At 42.9% G+C, this 15129-nt stretch overlaps 1 protein-coding gene across 2 annotated transcripts in view; it reads left to right on the top strand.

Moving 5' to 3' along the window:
* The first annotated feature begins 2832 nt into the window (after positions 1–2832).
* The window catches only part of TGFBR3 (transforming growth factor beta receptor 3), a 199785-nt gene continuing 187488 nt past the window's right edge, over positions 2833–15129 (top strand). For both annotated transcript variants that reach the window (XM_069597758.1, XM_069597749.1), the window contains exon 1: positions 2833–3250. The gene's annotated coding sequence lies outside the window, so the exon portion shown is untranslated. The remainder of the gene's footprint in view (positions 3251–15129) is intronic.

Here is a 15129-nt window from a genome sequence, read left to right as displayed (position 1 = left end):
AATTTGTTCAGTTGTCTGCTAATCAACAGAATCTGGGGACATGCCACTGTTGTAAAGCAGTAGGTTCACACCTATAGGAAGGGTGGTTCCTTGCAAGAAACACGGTCTCCGTAAATTTCGACGCTCTGCTGTCAAACCTTTTTTTTTGCAAGTAACAGAGTGCACATCTTTATCTCACCTCTCCGCTTGCAATTCTTTTTGAAAAAATTTGAATCAAATGACTAAGACAGCACCTTGAAACAAAGGAAGTTTTTATCTTATGGGAATAAATCCTGTAACTTGAACAAAGTCCTAATTTGTAAGAGACCAATCAAAGGAGAGGATTTATTCCCTCTAGAAATCAGTGAATATTGTATTACTAAAATGTAAGGGAACTAAAATGTAAGGGTTTCTGGAGAACCCTTTTGCTGGGGAATCAGAATTTTGTTTAAAACCTTTGCTTTATGCTTCAGGTGTCTGCATTTCTGCAAATAATATCACATTATTAGCATAAAGATTGAGATGAAACACCTATGTAGGCATTGTTAGTTTTGCAAATACTGATATAATTTCTTGGATTTTTCCATATCATCTAGAGAAACTAATTAAATAGCCCTACATTTTAAAGATGTTTTGAGAAAAAAAAAATCCCAACGGACTAAACTCCTCAAACCTTTCATTTTGCCAATAATGTAAAGCTTTTGATGCCAGGTAGTACATCCAAGGAGATCAAACCAGTCAATCCTGAAGGAAATCGACCCTGAATATTCATTGGAAGGACTAATGCTGAAGTTACAAAACTTTGGTCACTTGATGCAAAGAACCAATTCATTGGAAAAGATCCTGAAGCTGGGAAAGATTGAAGGCAAAAGAAGAGGGGACAGAGGATGAGATCTTTAGATAGCATCACCAACTCACTGGACATGAATCTGAGCAAACTCCGGGAGATAGTGAAGGACAGGTAAGCCTGGTGTACTGTAGTCCACGGGGTCACAAATAGTTGGACACGAATTAGTGACTGAATAGCAACAACAACAACAATGTCCTGGTGGTTGAGGACTTGGGCTCTGAGCTAGATGCATGTGGATTTGAATTCTGACTCTCTCACTTATTATATGTACTATCTTAGAAATTCTAAGGCCTTAAGGTAGGTGTGCACATAGGCCTCAGATTGTATCCAGCTTTATAGGGCTTGAGAAGTAAATGTGTTTATGTATATGGAATATTTAGAACTCTGCCTGGCACAGAATAATTGTCCAGTTTTGAGTTACACATAATTGGTTACACTATTGAGAATCTGATTATTGTGAACAGTTACGTTGTCATCACTCTCTAAAGACAAGACTGTTATCTAGGACTTGGTTTTTCTCTCTCTACTTCTACGTCATTTTATTTAGAAATTTAAAAGCTTTAGTTAACATGATTGATATGTTTAAATGTAGGATTAAATATTCCAACCCAGTTTAAGTGTTCATGTCTGGTCTTGAAACTAAAACTTGACAGTTTGAGGCATGAATACTTTGTAATTTGAGTCTATGAGAAGTCTAAGTCTTTGAATCTATAACTCTACCTAGACTGTTGGCTCCTACAGGGCATTAGCCCTATATATTTCTCCAAGGCCTCACTCAAGCCTCTTACACAATAGGTGTTCAATAAATATTGGTAAGGAATGAACTGTTCATTTTAGAGATTTTTGCAGTAATCCAGGTGATTCAATAATGTTTTGTCTTTTGTGGAAATATCTCCAATTGAGTGCGTTCTCTGTGTATAGGTACAAGAGAAAAAAGAGGAGAAACACTTCCTCTTCTCCCAAAGTAGGAAAACCCAGTAACTTTCCAAATAATAATATTGCAGAAGTAATAATATAAGAAACTTTCCCATTCTACTCTCTAGCGATTAAAAGCCTAGGACCATAACCTTTTAAGATTTGAAGAGGTCTCCTAGGCCAAGCTTCTCATTTAACAGAGGAGAAATCAGACTTGGAGAGTTTAAGCTCATAGTCCAGGGTTCCACATCTAGTCAAAGCGCAGAGTCAAGACAGGACGTCTGGTCTCTGAAACCTGTCAGCTTAGAGTCATTTCACCAGCCTCTTGGTAAAACAGTGTCCTTTGATTTAAGAATATCTTTTAACAGAAAAACCAGGTGTAAAAAAGGAGTATCAAAGCGGTATTCTGATGACAGCGTTCATCAACCCTTGCAGCAGTCAGTTCAACCGGACTTGCACGCAGGAAGCAGCACAGCGTGAACACCTTCACTTACATCGCGCCAATCTAGGGATAATGCCAGTAATGCTGACCAGGCTCCTTCATTTGTATACTTTATCTAGTGAGCAGGGGGTAATGGCTGCGTTATGCACTCTCAGCTGTTAGGAGGAGACAAGACCCACCATTAGAACGCATCTTGATATACAGCAAGCAGGACTGCAGGTGGGAAAAACAAGCAGGGACAGAATGAATGTGCGCGTGGGGGCCTTTGCTAGGGTGTACGCAAGAGGTTTACCGCAGGTTTTAGAATTTTTATATCAAGACGGAGGGAACCAAATAACCCAACTCTTCCAGAGAGCTCTGAAAAGTTGGAAACACCTAGTTGGAGGATGGGAATCCCTGCAGCTCGCGTCCACGTTCCACCCCTGCCCCCTGCCCCAATGTGGCTCTTCTCCGAGGACTGGGACCCTCCGCCCCACAGCCTTTCGCCCCAACCTGGGCGCGCAGCACCCCAGCCGTTCCCGGTACTCCTTTCCTCTCCCTTTCTCCTCGGTCCGAAGGGAAACTCAGGCTCCGGCCGCCCTCGGGGTTCATCCATCAGCGCGAAAGGAAAAGGGGGAGGAGAGAGGGGAGGCGGGCGGCGGGAGGAGGAGTTTCTCGGCGGCGCGGAGCTCTGGTGGGGACCGCGGAGGAGGAGCGCCCTTCCCCCCGCGCGCTGATTGCTGTGGCGTCCTGCCCGTCCCCGCCCGCGTGTGTGAGGGGGAGCGAGTGCGCTGGGTCGGCCCGATGGGGGTAATCGAGGGTTTCGGGGACGCCGAGTGGCGCTTTCCTCTTCCTAGTGAGTGAGGGAGGGAAGTCGGCGGCTCTCGTGCCCGGCCACTTTCCCTGCGCGATTCCCTGAGCTCCCTGCAGGAGGAGAAAGTCCCCGGCGGGTCGGGATGGCGTAGTTGCGCCGCGGCGCAGCAGCTGCCGGAGCTCGCGGCCGCCGGGCGCTGGGCGGGGAAACTTTGCTCTGCTTTCCTGCAACTTGCGGCGGGTGGATCTCCGTTTGACACACTGCCTCAGAGGTACGTGCGGGCTCAGCCTAGCGGCGCTGCAGCCCGCGCCGGGACACCCTTGGCCGCCAGGCTAGCCCAGCACCCGTGCCGGCCAAGGGCTCTCCAGGCTGCGCGGGGGCTGTTGGCGTTGCACTGGGTTCCGCGCCTGTTTCCCGGCCGGGATCGCTCCGGCCGCCAGGACCCCTGGGCTTCTTGGGGGCGGCGTTGGTCGGTTGGTGTTTACGCTGTGAGGTGCACAGGGGAGCGGCCGTCCCGGGTGGGCAGCGCTCCGGGCGATGCGGTGTGCTGGGGAGGACATCTGCTCCGCGCCTGCCCTCACTCTTCCTTTCCGCGGTTTCTTCTGACCTCCGCGGGGCGCGCTGGTCACTTCCCACTGGGCGCGTGACACCGTCGGTGGGAAAGATTTGTTGTGGGTTCATACTCAATTGCCATTGCAGAGGCTGCGGCCCCGGCACTGGCGCAGCAACAGGAGCTTCACTCCCTGCGGGCCGCGCCCTCAGGGTGCACTGCGGGCGGCGCCGAGCGCTGCAGCCCTGAGTCCGCAGAGAATCCTCCCTCCCGCTTTAACTTGCTAGCCACCTTTCCCGGTTTATTTTGAAGGCTTCCCTTAGCATGTTCATTTGGTTAGAATAATCTGGAAACTCTTGGACTGTTGCTAGGAGAATCTCCTTGCAGTCTTGTTCTTATTAGGGCATTTGCTTCACTTTCCAGAATCATTTAGTGCAGGGGACCAGCTTGTCAAACGTGAATTACCTTGACAGTGTGTGTGTGTTAGTTACTCCTTCATGACCGACTCTGCGACCCCAGGGTCTGTAACGGACTGTGGCGAGCTCTCCAGGCTCCTCTGTCCATGAGATTCTCCAGGCAAGAATGCTGGAGTGGGTTGCCATTCTCTTCTCCAGGGGATCTTCCCGACCCAGGGATGGAACCTGGATTTCCTGCTTGGCAGGCAGTTTCTTTACCATCTGAGCCACCAATACTGGCTCCCACCTTGACCAAGTAGAACTTAATGGGTTTAGTGTCTACAAAAAAGAGCTGGGAGAAGAAAATCACTCCATTCCCTTAGCTGTGAAATGGGAATAATAATAGTATTGGCCTCAATGTTACTGTGAGAATTGAATGATTTAAAATATGTAAAGTACTAAACAGTACCTGTGCACCGCTATTAGCTGTGCTTGTCCTGAGCCCAGTGGAGACTGGACGGGAGCGTGGAGGGTAAGGGATGGTAGGAATGACAGACTGAGATGGGGAACCAGACTTTTTCTGAACTCTGCATCCCTTCCAAGAGAAATAAGCGATGGGTTTGGGAGGAGATAAGTCTCGCACAAGTAGCAAAGCACATGTCAAGACCTTTTAATTTTCCTGGAATAGTACTTTAGGTTGCAAACAGGTACTTCAGTGTGAAATTAGCTACTTTCTTTCCGGAAATAATAAAAGCTAACGTTTATTGGGCCCAAACTCTGTGCCAGACACTCTCCTAAATGCCTTATGGACACTTAATCGTTACACCAACTCTCTGGAAAAAAACACTATTAATAGCCCTAATTTGCAGATAAGACACTAGAAGTTAGTTACTTGCCCAGGCTATTACACAACTGTTAGTTCTGTCTGACTCCAGAGCTAGCTTAGCCACTCAGCAGAGAGCAGCAAGTGCAGTCAGATTTGTGTGCGGTGAGTTTGGGCAGCTTTTCCCATCCTTCAACTTCCCACTGAGTTGAACACACATCTCTTGAAACACAAATCAGGTATCCGTGATTAATGTAGATGATCTACCCATGGGGGTGCCAAATTTCAGCTTCTCTGAAACTGGCTCCAAGTAATTATAAATAGAACTCTGATTTATATTAATTAATTTAGATCTTTAAACTTCATTTCTCATATTAATTCTCCAGACATTGTTGGTCAGTGTTACTTAGCTTCCTTAGGAAACAGCTTGGGGTTGGCACAGGAGGCAGGGAAATAATTCTTACCCCCTTAAGGGCTATTAAAATGAAATTGATTTCATGCCATTGTGTCAGTTAAAGGATGTTGCTCTGTTTCTTGATGTTCTCTGCTTTTGGCTTCAATTCTGCATTGTTTAGTGTTTCAAGGCTTCAGCATGTTTTCAGCCCTTCAGTTTGTCTTTGTCATTTGTCAACTTTAATTTTTCCTGTTTTGATGGAATCTGACCATTACATGGCACCTTTGCTTAACAACTGTTGACCCAGCTCATGTTTTTAAGCAGAAAAATCACCAACTTACTTTTGAACCCCAGCACTTCAAAGGCAACCCCTGGGGAATTCATTGTTATTTTGAATATTAGCCAATAGGGGGAGCATTGCACACTATGCATTGATGTCTGTTGGGCACCTAAGCCAGTTTTTTTTCGAGTATTCAGCATACATTTCAGGAATGGAAAATGTTGTGGCTTTATCTAGCAAAACAACCAGTTTGCTTTCTGACTTGACTATGGAGAACTGGGTTTAATTTCAACTGATGAATGTTTAAGAATAACTTTGAGGACAGGGCCTATAGATTGGATATTTGTCTAGAACTCTGTGGTGTATGGACAGGTATTAAATACACACACAGTTATTTCCATTTGTTTTCGTTAAGAGGCATATGTAAAATGATTTAGTGTACTTTGAATAATATTTCAAACTATCTAGGAGAACTGGGAGTCCAGAGAGATGCATTGTGAATTCTTTTGTAATGAAGCTCATTTGTCTTTTGTAGTAGAGTGGATATAGTGAATTTGTTCTCAGGAAGGCTGGTGTTCTCACAATCCTGTCATTATCATTTTTCATTAACATCTGAGTACAAGACAATAAGGAATTGTTATGTTGAGTTTCTATTCCAGTACATTCTTTAGAGGCTTATATTTTAGTACGATAATAGTTCAGAAATAACATGTTTGTTTAGTATAGATGCAGTGTATCTATAGATAAATATATAAGCAATATTTAGGAATTAACATGCTTGGAAAAGCAGTTAAATTAACTTTAAAAAAAAGTTTTTCATCTCTGCAATTTTGTAGGTTAATTTCCTTTCTTGCTTCTTGAGTATCAGGTACTTTATTTCATTTACCAAGTTAGGGTCAAGAGGATTTTATTTTAAAGTAACTTTCAAATTACTAAGATTTAGTCCTTTCTTTCTAAATCTCAATACTGCAGTTACACTTCAGAGTAGCGTTTTATTTAGTCTGGTTTTCCATGGTCTTTTAGTTTACTTATTCAGCAAACTTGTAGCAACTCCCAACTCCCTAATAGGCTTAAGGTTCCTGGTGTTGGAGTTAGCCAATCCCCTGATAGCAGGATGCCTTAAGGCTTCCTAGGGTTTAGGAAAGCCTGTTTGTTTTTTTAAACCACCATTATTGACAAAATTGGTTTGCTTAAAGAGAAGTATTGTCCCATTCTTTTGAAGACTCAAAGGAATTAATCTTTCTTTTTGCATGCAAACTTGATTGTATCTTGTAAAAATCAAGTGATTCTTGCTTTTCTGAGGGCCTGCTCTGGGCCTAAGCACATGGAGAACTCAAAGGTCCTTTGAGTACTAAGAAGGTGATCTCTGCAGACTCTTTAATACCTAACTGTTGACCAACTTCCCAGGATCATAAATTTGTGGAAATTTCTGACTTTACATTTTAAGCATAACAGGTAGAACCGTTAACATTTAGAGGATCACTGGTAAGTATCAACATTGCTGTAATACTTTTCCTGGATGAATTTGATCTGTGATCATTTTAAATTACCCCTGTTCTTGATAATCCATTTTGAAAATGTGTTTTTTTCTTCCCTTATTGCTGTTGGACAAAAACTAATTATAATTGTCAGGTTCATTAGTTAATGAGGACACTCTGGCTTTTCTCCTTTCTTTTTCTTTTAATTCAACAATTATTTTATAAATGATTTTATCTCTGTTTCAGTCTCTCCACTGGAGCGTTTTGCTTATATTTTTAAACTTCTTTTGAAATTTTGAAACTTAAAATATTAACTACTTTTTTTGAAAATTATTAACTACTTTTTGAACTTTGCATGATTCAAGTTAGATAGTGGTTTGGGGGTCTTTAACTTAGAGCAATCTTGTATTGCCTTTAGGAACATGGATAGTTTGGAATATAAGAGTGAATTTAGGACATTTGAGGCTTCCACATCTTCAGAGTAACACTTGGAATGATAGCGTTGTCTTTTTGTAGCATTTCATAAAACACAAGCTATTGCTGATTTGTTCGGTTTCTAGTCAAGCTGAAATAAATCACAGCTTGGAAGTGCCTTACGAAAAAGGATTTGGGTCCATTTCCTGGGCTCTGTCCATTTCTAGATTTCTTTTTTTATTTCTTTTGAAATAGCACATTTGTTTGTTAACTGACACTGAGATTTATTTTCTCTGTTTGCAAAGTTTTAAGGTTTAGCACAGATTTCCAAGACTCTTGCCTTCTTTTAGGAGGAAATTGTTTTTATTTCTCCACCAAGACGTGCAGTATTTAATGTTTGAAGCAACATTCTTAAATTTTCTGCATGGGGCCCCTCTCATTTGGACCTTCTGCATGTTTTATTCTTTAGTTTTCTAGATCAAACAAGACTTAGTAGGCTGACAACTAAAGGTATAAGGGATGGAGACCATATTTAAAATTGAGATTATCCCCTAAGGTCTGAAACATGGTCTCCAGAAGCACACCCTTAGGCTATCTTGATAGTTCCTGCTTAAGATAATTATAGAAAAAAAAAAGGTTAAGTCTGTTGCTAGTGCTGGTGATTCCTTTAGCCTGACAAAGTTCATTTTTAGGATTTAATTTTAAATTGTTGCCACAATAATAATTTAGAATCTAGTCTGAAGTGTCAGCTCTGTCTTCACTTTAAGAAAAAGGATGGTGATCCAGAGGCATATACTTTCCCTTAATTCTTGGACACCGGGCTCTGGGAGAAAGGGGACTTCAGGGTTGGGTACTTTTTGCAGAAGAAGGAAGAAGCACCTGCTTGTTTGTGCTTCCAAGCTCATAATTCATTTCCCTGGTACAGGCTGAAGGTCAGCTTTTTGTTTGAATTTGCCGATGGACCATTTGTAAAAACACATTTAAGTTGATTAGTCCCTGAAAAAAAATGATCTTTAGAAAACAGTCTTTAAAAATACTAGTCCTTGAGCTCTCCTGTGATCAGATTGCCCTGGGAAAAGGTCTGGAGTTTACAGGTGTGATGACTAAGCACCAGTGATGGGTAAGAACACCAAGCAGACCAGGTGGAGGGCCTAGCAGAACTTAGGGTTTCTTTTTTTTAAATTCTGATTATACTATTTTATTAATGGAAACTTGATGAATACTTAATTCCATTTGGTGTGTGAAAAGATTCCCTTTTGGGAGTATAATTCCGTTAGCATTTTTAGTGATTTATGTGTTTTGACACATGAAATTGTTCATTGGATGCAGAAATACACTGGTGGCTATTTGCAAATTTCATTTTATAATTAACTGCAAGATGATTGCTGGAATAGAATGTTGCTTTAAAAAAAAATACTTGGAAGGTTATTTGAGGTGAAATATTTAGATTCCAATCTCAAAACCTTGTGTTCATGTGGTAGCCTAAATACTTTTGTGTGATACTCCCCTGTGTTGTTTTGAGTTATCTCTTTTCTGGTATTTTTCTTTAAAACAAAACGTACTCAAACACAAAACTCTCCTTCTGAGTGTCCATAAAGAATAACTATCTCATTTTACTATATTATACTTTGTGCAATTGGCTGGCAAATGAAATTCAACTTTGAGGGAAAGCACCATTGACTCATTACATACATTTTGCATCACTGCATGTAAGGTCTTCCCTATATGTGTGGGAGAAGTTTCTGATCTTCCAAATGGGTATGTTTACTATTGTTGGTCTCTATTTGTCAAGTCCTTTCTGAACAGACATTCCTCTTAGTTTCTTATTTTTGTGTCTTTATAGACATAGTTACAGGAGAAAGCAATGGCAACCCACTCCAGTACTCTTGCCTGGAAAATCCCATGGATGGAGGAGCCTGGTAGGCTGCAGTCCACAGGGTCGCACAGAGTTGGACACGACTGAAGCGACTTCTCAGTAGCAGCAGAGATAGTTAGGGCTTCCTGGGTGGCTCAGTGGTAAAGAGCCAGTGCAGGAGATGTAGGTTTGATCCCTGGGTCAGAGAGATCCCCTGGAGAAGGAAATGGCAACCCACTCCAGTATTCTTGCCTAGTGAATCCCACAGACAGAGGAGCCTGGCAAGCTATAGTCCATGGCGTCACAAAAAGAGTCAGAAACGACTTAATGACTAAATAACAACAACACAGCTACTTGCCATATATTTATAATATGCCCTGTGAATCATGAAAAAATACATAGCTGCTTTTTTTGTTTTGAATCCATCATACTCATCCATTACAAAGCTGTGCAGCCATTGGATGCATCATGTTTTTGACACAGGAGCCAGAACGATGACCTACTTGATACATTTCATATTTTGGGGGGGATACATATGCTTTTTTCAGTTTGTGGCCTCTTTATTTCATTTCTAGAATGGCTGCTCTCAGAGATTGAAGGTTTTAATTTTATTCAGTGTGTGGGCAAACAGGGAGATTTCCCGTAGAAGCAGTTCTACCAAATTAAAAAAAAAAAATGCTTCCAGAAAGTATCCTATATAGATACCTTGTTAGATAAGGCTTTGATGATGTTCAGATAGGAAATAACACAAAGCAGGATTCCATTTAGCTTCATTGAATAGGGGGGCTAGGAGAGAGGTGGGGGGTATCTAATTTGTTAGGGGAAAATGCACTTTTGCAAAATATAAGGCATTTAAATTTAAATTTTTTGGGGGGGGATTAATATATACTTCTAGTAGTTACATAGGTAAGAGGTTTGCAAAAGAAATTTTGCTAAGGTTGAGATTCTGTAGTTGGCAACTCTTATAACCCTGAAGATCCTGTTCCCTGAAGCCAGGAAAAAGCAGTCTGTTTCCAATTATAAATCACAAAAATAGGGAAATTAGGCCAAGAAAAATGACCATTTTGGGGGTTGGGTTGATTTTTTTCAGAGGGTGAAGGAGAAAGGACCATAGGCACACAGTAAAAAAAAAATTGCTAGTTATTCTGTTGGCTTTCTTTTTTTTTTTTCAAGCAGTCTGTATTGGAAATTAAGAATAATTTTAGGTTTAAAGACACTTCCTCCTTCAGCTCCTTTTTGTTTCTCAGAGTGCAAATAGAGGAGCAGAGTTAGGCAGCTTCTGCTGACACTGAGGGGCTTGGTCCCAGTGTTTTGGGACCCAGCTGGTATTACTGGTAAAGCCTTTTCCTGTCTGAATGGTGCCAGATTATGGCTTTCCAGCATCATCCCAGCTAGTTGGGGCTATGGTTTATTTATTACACTTTATACTACGCTTTGTGGGCTTCCCTCCTGTCTCAAACCGTAAAGGATCTGCTTGCAATGGAGGAGATCCAAGTTTGACCCCTGGATGGGGAAGATCCCCTGGAGGAGGGAATGGCAACCTACTCCAGTATTCTTGCCTGGAGTATTCCCTGGACAGAGAAGCCTGGGCGGCTACAGTGCAAGAGGTCACAAAGAGTTTAACAGGACTGAGCCACTAACACTTTCACTTCTTTCTTTTCCCCACACTATGCTTTGAATGAAGATGTAGTCCCAACGGATTAGTATAAAGCTGCTCTGGGAGAAAGACTAGGTTTGCTAGTGTGAGAACAATCGGAGGTGAGAAGCCTAACTGGGAGTTGGGTGAGGTGTGAGTGAATCTATTGTCCTCAGCGCTTGTTGGAAGCAACTAGCCTTTCTTAAATACAGCCTGCTGTTAGTTTCAGGATTAGTGGTCCCATGAGACCCAGGTGTTAACTAAGAAATCTCCTTTCTACCACCAGGAGATCACCAACACATCTTAGTTCCTGTTTCTCACACCTTAAGCCTCCAGAGTGTTGAATAAAACTTTCCCGATGGTACAGAATCTTTCATAACAACGTCATCCTTCGGGGCTAGTGGTGTTCAGCGACTGACTCTTTTCTTCTCACCTCTGGCAAACTCCTCGGCCTGCAGCAGGCGGGCTCCCACGCCCACTGCACCGCCACCCCAGATGGGCGGGTGCGAAGTGCAAAATTCCGAGCTTGTTTTCAGTCAGCATCTTAAGTGTCCTCTCTCTGGTGCCTTACTCTCTCCCACGTTTTATTACCTTGGTTTCCTGGAACTATTTTGTCCTGGTTTCCCCCACTTCCTGCCCGATCTCTTCAGGTTCCCTTCTCAGTGCTTGTTCTGTGTAGGTCGTTGTTTTCCAGCTTCGATGTTTCCTTCCACTCCTCCGTCATTCAATGGCTCATATTTCTCTGTCACAGTGGTCACCTAACTCCCAGTTTTATGTGTCTGTCTCCTTATTTCCAGCAACTACCTGGTATTCTGCCGATTTTTCTGTGAAGCCAAGCCCCATGGCGGTCCAGTGGTTGAGACTTCCTGCGTCCATTGCAAAGGGTGTGGCTTCCATCCCTGTTTGGGGAACTAAGATACCAGATGCCCCTCGTATGCGCGCAGTCGCTCAGTCGTGTCAGACCCTTTGCAGCTCCATGGACTGTAGCCTGCCAGGCTCCTCTGCCCATTTCCCAGGCAAGAATACTGGAGTGGGTTGCCATTTCCTACTCCAGGGCATCTTCCCAACCCAGGGATTGAGCCTGTGTCTCTTTGCATTTCCTGTTTTGTCAGGCAGATTATTTACCACTGTGCCATTTGGGAAGACGCTACATGCCCCTGGAGAGGGCTGAAAAACAAAACAAAACAACAATAAAACCGAAAAATTAAGTCCCAATCCCAGTGTACGATTTCTCTGTGGTCCCCAGCCCCTAACTCCTGTATTTCACATGTCAGTAAGTGGCACCAGTTGCCAAGCTAGGATCCTCAGGCATACTCAGTTTCCTTTTGCTTACCTCCTCCACCGACTCACACTAGTCTCATGGTGTCATACTTTTAGCAGATCTCAACTGGTATTTATTTTCGCTGAGTTCCAGGAGACTGACTTTATGGACACAGAAATTGGAATTTCATATAATTTCCAAAGTATCATGATATTTTATCATTCCTTTGACTTTTTTCCATCATTTTAACATGTAAACACCATTCTTAGCTCTACAATAGAGATTGGCTTCTCTACAATAGAGATCACTTAATGGGAAATAGATGGGGAAACAGTGGAAACAGTGTCAGACTTTTATTTTTTTGGGCTCCAAAATCACTGCAGATGGTGACTGCATCCATGAAATTAAAAGACGCTTACTCCTTGGAAGAGAAGTTATGACCAACCTAGATAGCATATTGAAAAGCAGAGACATTACTTTGCCAACAAAGGTCCGTCTAGTCAAGGCTATGGTTTTTCCTGTGGTCATGTATGGATGTGAGAGTTGGACTGTGAAGAAAGCTGAGCACCGAAGAATTGATGCTTTTGAACTGTGGTGTTGGAGAAGACTCTTGAGAGTCCCTTGGACTGCAAGGAGATCCAACCAGTCCATTCTGAAGGAGATCAGCCCTGGGATTTCTTTGGAAGGAACGATGCTAAAGCTGAAACTCCAGTACTTTGGCCACCTCATGCGAAGAGTTGACTCATTGGAAAAGACTCTGATGCTGGGAGGGATTGGGGGCAGGAGGAGAAGGGGACGACAGAGGATGAGATGGCTGGATGGCATCACGGACTCAATTGACATGAGTCTGAGTGAACTCCGGGAGTTGGTGATGGACAGGGAGGCCGGGTGTGCTGCAATTCATGGGGTCGCAGAGAGTCGGACACGACTGATCGACTGAACTGAACTGAACTCAACTAGGTCTATAGTTCAAGCCCTGCAATTGGCATGTTCTTCTCTATTTGCAAATCATCATCTCACCTGGATTATTGCAGATGTATTCCAGTTGGTTTTCCTGGTTTCAGTATCTTTCTCTCAAATTGTTCATCCATTACGATTGGAACCTTCTAAAAATACAGATCGGACATGACTGAGCGACTGAACTGAACTGAAAATACAGATCTGTTTTCCTTTCTTTTATTTAAAATGTCTGCTGTTCCATTATCCTTGGCAGGGGATGTCTGGTTACTCACAATGTAGCTCAGCCTACTTTTTAGCTGTTTTCCTTCACTTCTCCCATGAACCTCACTGTGCTTCTACAAGACTCCTTATGTTTTCCAGAGCACACCCTGGGCTCTCATGCCCTGTTCCTTTAGTACTGGTCTTTTCTCTAGCATCCCCTCCTTTTCCTTCTTTCTGGTGGCCCCCTGTTTAACTCCATCATCACCTTCTCTGCTGTAGTTTCATGTGGCTCTTCCTGGCGGGTGGTTGATTGCTTCCTCCCTTTATTTCTCTTAGAGTCTTTCTCCTGCTGCCTCCTGAGAATTTACTTTCTTCTCCAGACTTCCTAGAGCAGGATTGAGTCTTACCATCTTTGTAACCTGGGTGTGTGGCATGGGCATGGCCATGTATGTTGTCAAACGGAATTCAGCTTGGCTCCACTTCTGCTAAAGCTTGAGGGAAAGACCAAGTTTGCAGTTGATATGAATTGTAACTGTAGATAAGACAAAGGAAATCAACTCAGAGTCATGTAGTTTAGGATTAGATTGGGGCTTAGAAATAATCCTTTCCAAACCCCTCTAAAGAGGAGGACAGCCAGGTACAGAGAGCTTGGGTGGTCTGCCCAAGATTGCAGGGTGGGGAGCAGTGCTTCCCTCTGCCCCTCTCCAGTAGTCTCCACCCAGTAGTCAGGATGGCCTTGATAAAACCTAAGTCAGATGCTGTCATTTCTCTAATTAAAACACGCTCTTGTTTCTGTCTTTCTCAGCATAAAAACCCCAATCCTTATAATGATCCATAAAGCCTTAACCAGCCCGGCTCCCTTGCCTGTTACCTCTTTGACTTCACCCTCCATTTTCTGGCTTGCTTACTCTACTCTAGCTACTTGACCTGCCTTCCCTTTCCCATGCCAGACACACTCTGTCTCAGGGCCTTTGCATGTGCTGTGTTCGTTGCTTGTAATGTTTTTCTCCCAGATATCTACACTGTTCACTTCTTAGGGTTAGGGTTAGGTCCTTACTTGAAACAAACAAACATGCACACAAACAAACCTTCCTGTCTTGCTTCTCTGTTTTATTAATTTTCTCAGCATTTATCTCTGCCTCATATATAATTGTATATCTTGTTTATAGTTTTGGTCTCCCCTGACTAGGATGTAAGCTCCACAAGGTCAGGAATTTTTGTATATTTTATTCCCTTTTGAATCCCCACACAGACCTGGCACTGACTGAGCAGGCAAATAGATAAATATTTGTTGGATGAATATATAAATGAGAGGAAGCAAGATTTGTGGTTTCTTGTAGATCCAGTTAAATGTACACTTATGACATTGAAAAGGGAACACTATCAGGTATGTCTGGAGGGAGAATCTGATTTTTTAAAAATCCCCATTCAAGACCTGTCAGACTAGAACACTGACCTCTTTTAATTGTCTGACTTGAAGCAGTGACAGTGGGTTCTGCTCAGCCTTAAAGTGGTTTGGGAAGACTCCCATTTTACCTCTAACAGGCTAGGGCTTGCTGTGGTTTCTCTCTGCCTGTGGTTTGCCCTTTAACCCATGGGACTACAAAGATGAAAAGTAAACATGGTATTAAACAGAAGAGCTGGGGGAGAGGGTATGGGGCAGAGGAGCAGAATTTCCTTGTGGCCCTGACATCTTCCCTTGGCTCTGGGCTCATGCACAGGGCCGCTCACTGAACCATCTAGAGTTGCTTCGGGGCTATACCCTAAGGAACGGTCTTGAGACTGCCAGGCCAAACTCCTGAGTTTTGCTTTGATGTTCTGATTTCTTTGAAAAGAATTTTTAGTTTAGACAAAAAGGACATTGGAGTATGGATTTTTTAAAAATTAAATTACTGTCTTAATT

The sequence above is a fragment of the Ovis canadensis genome, chromosome 1 (genome assembly GCF_042477335.2).
Source record: "Ovis canadensis isolate MfBH-ARS-UI-01 breed Bighorn chromosome 1, ARS-UI_OviCan_v2, whole genome shotgun sequence".
Classification (NCBI taxonomy): domain Eukaryota; kingdom Metazoa; phylum Chordata; class Mammalia; order Artiodactyla; family Bovidae; genus Ovis; species Ovis canadensis.
This window is presented reverse-complemented; position numbering and strand designations above follow the sequence as displayed.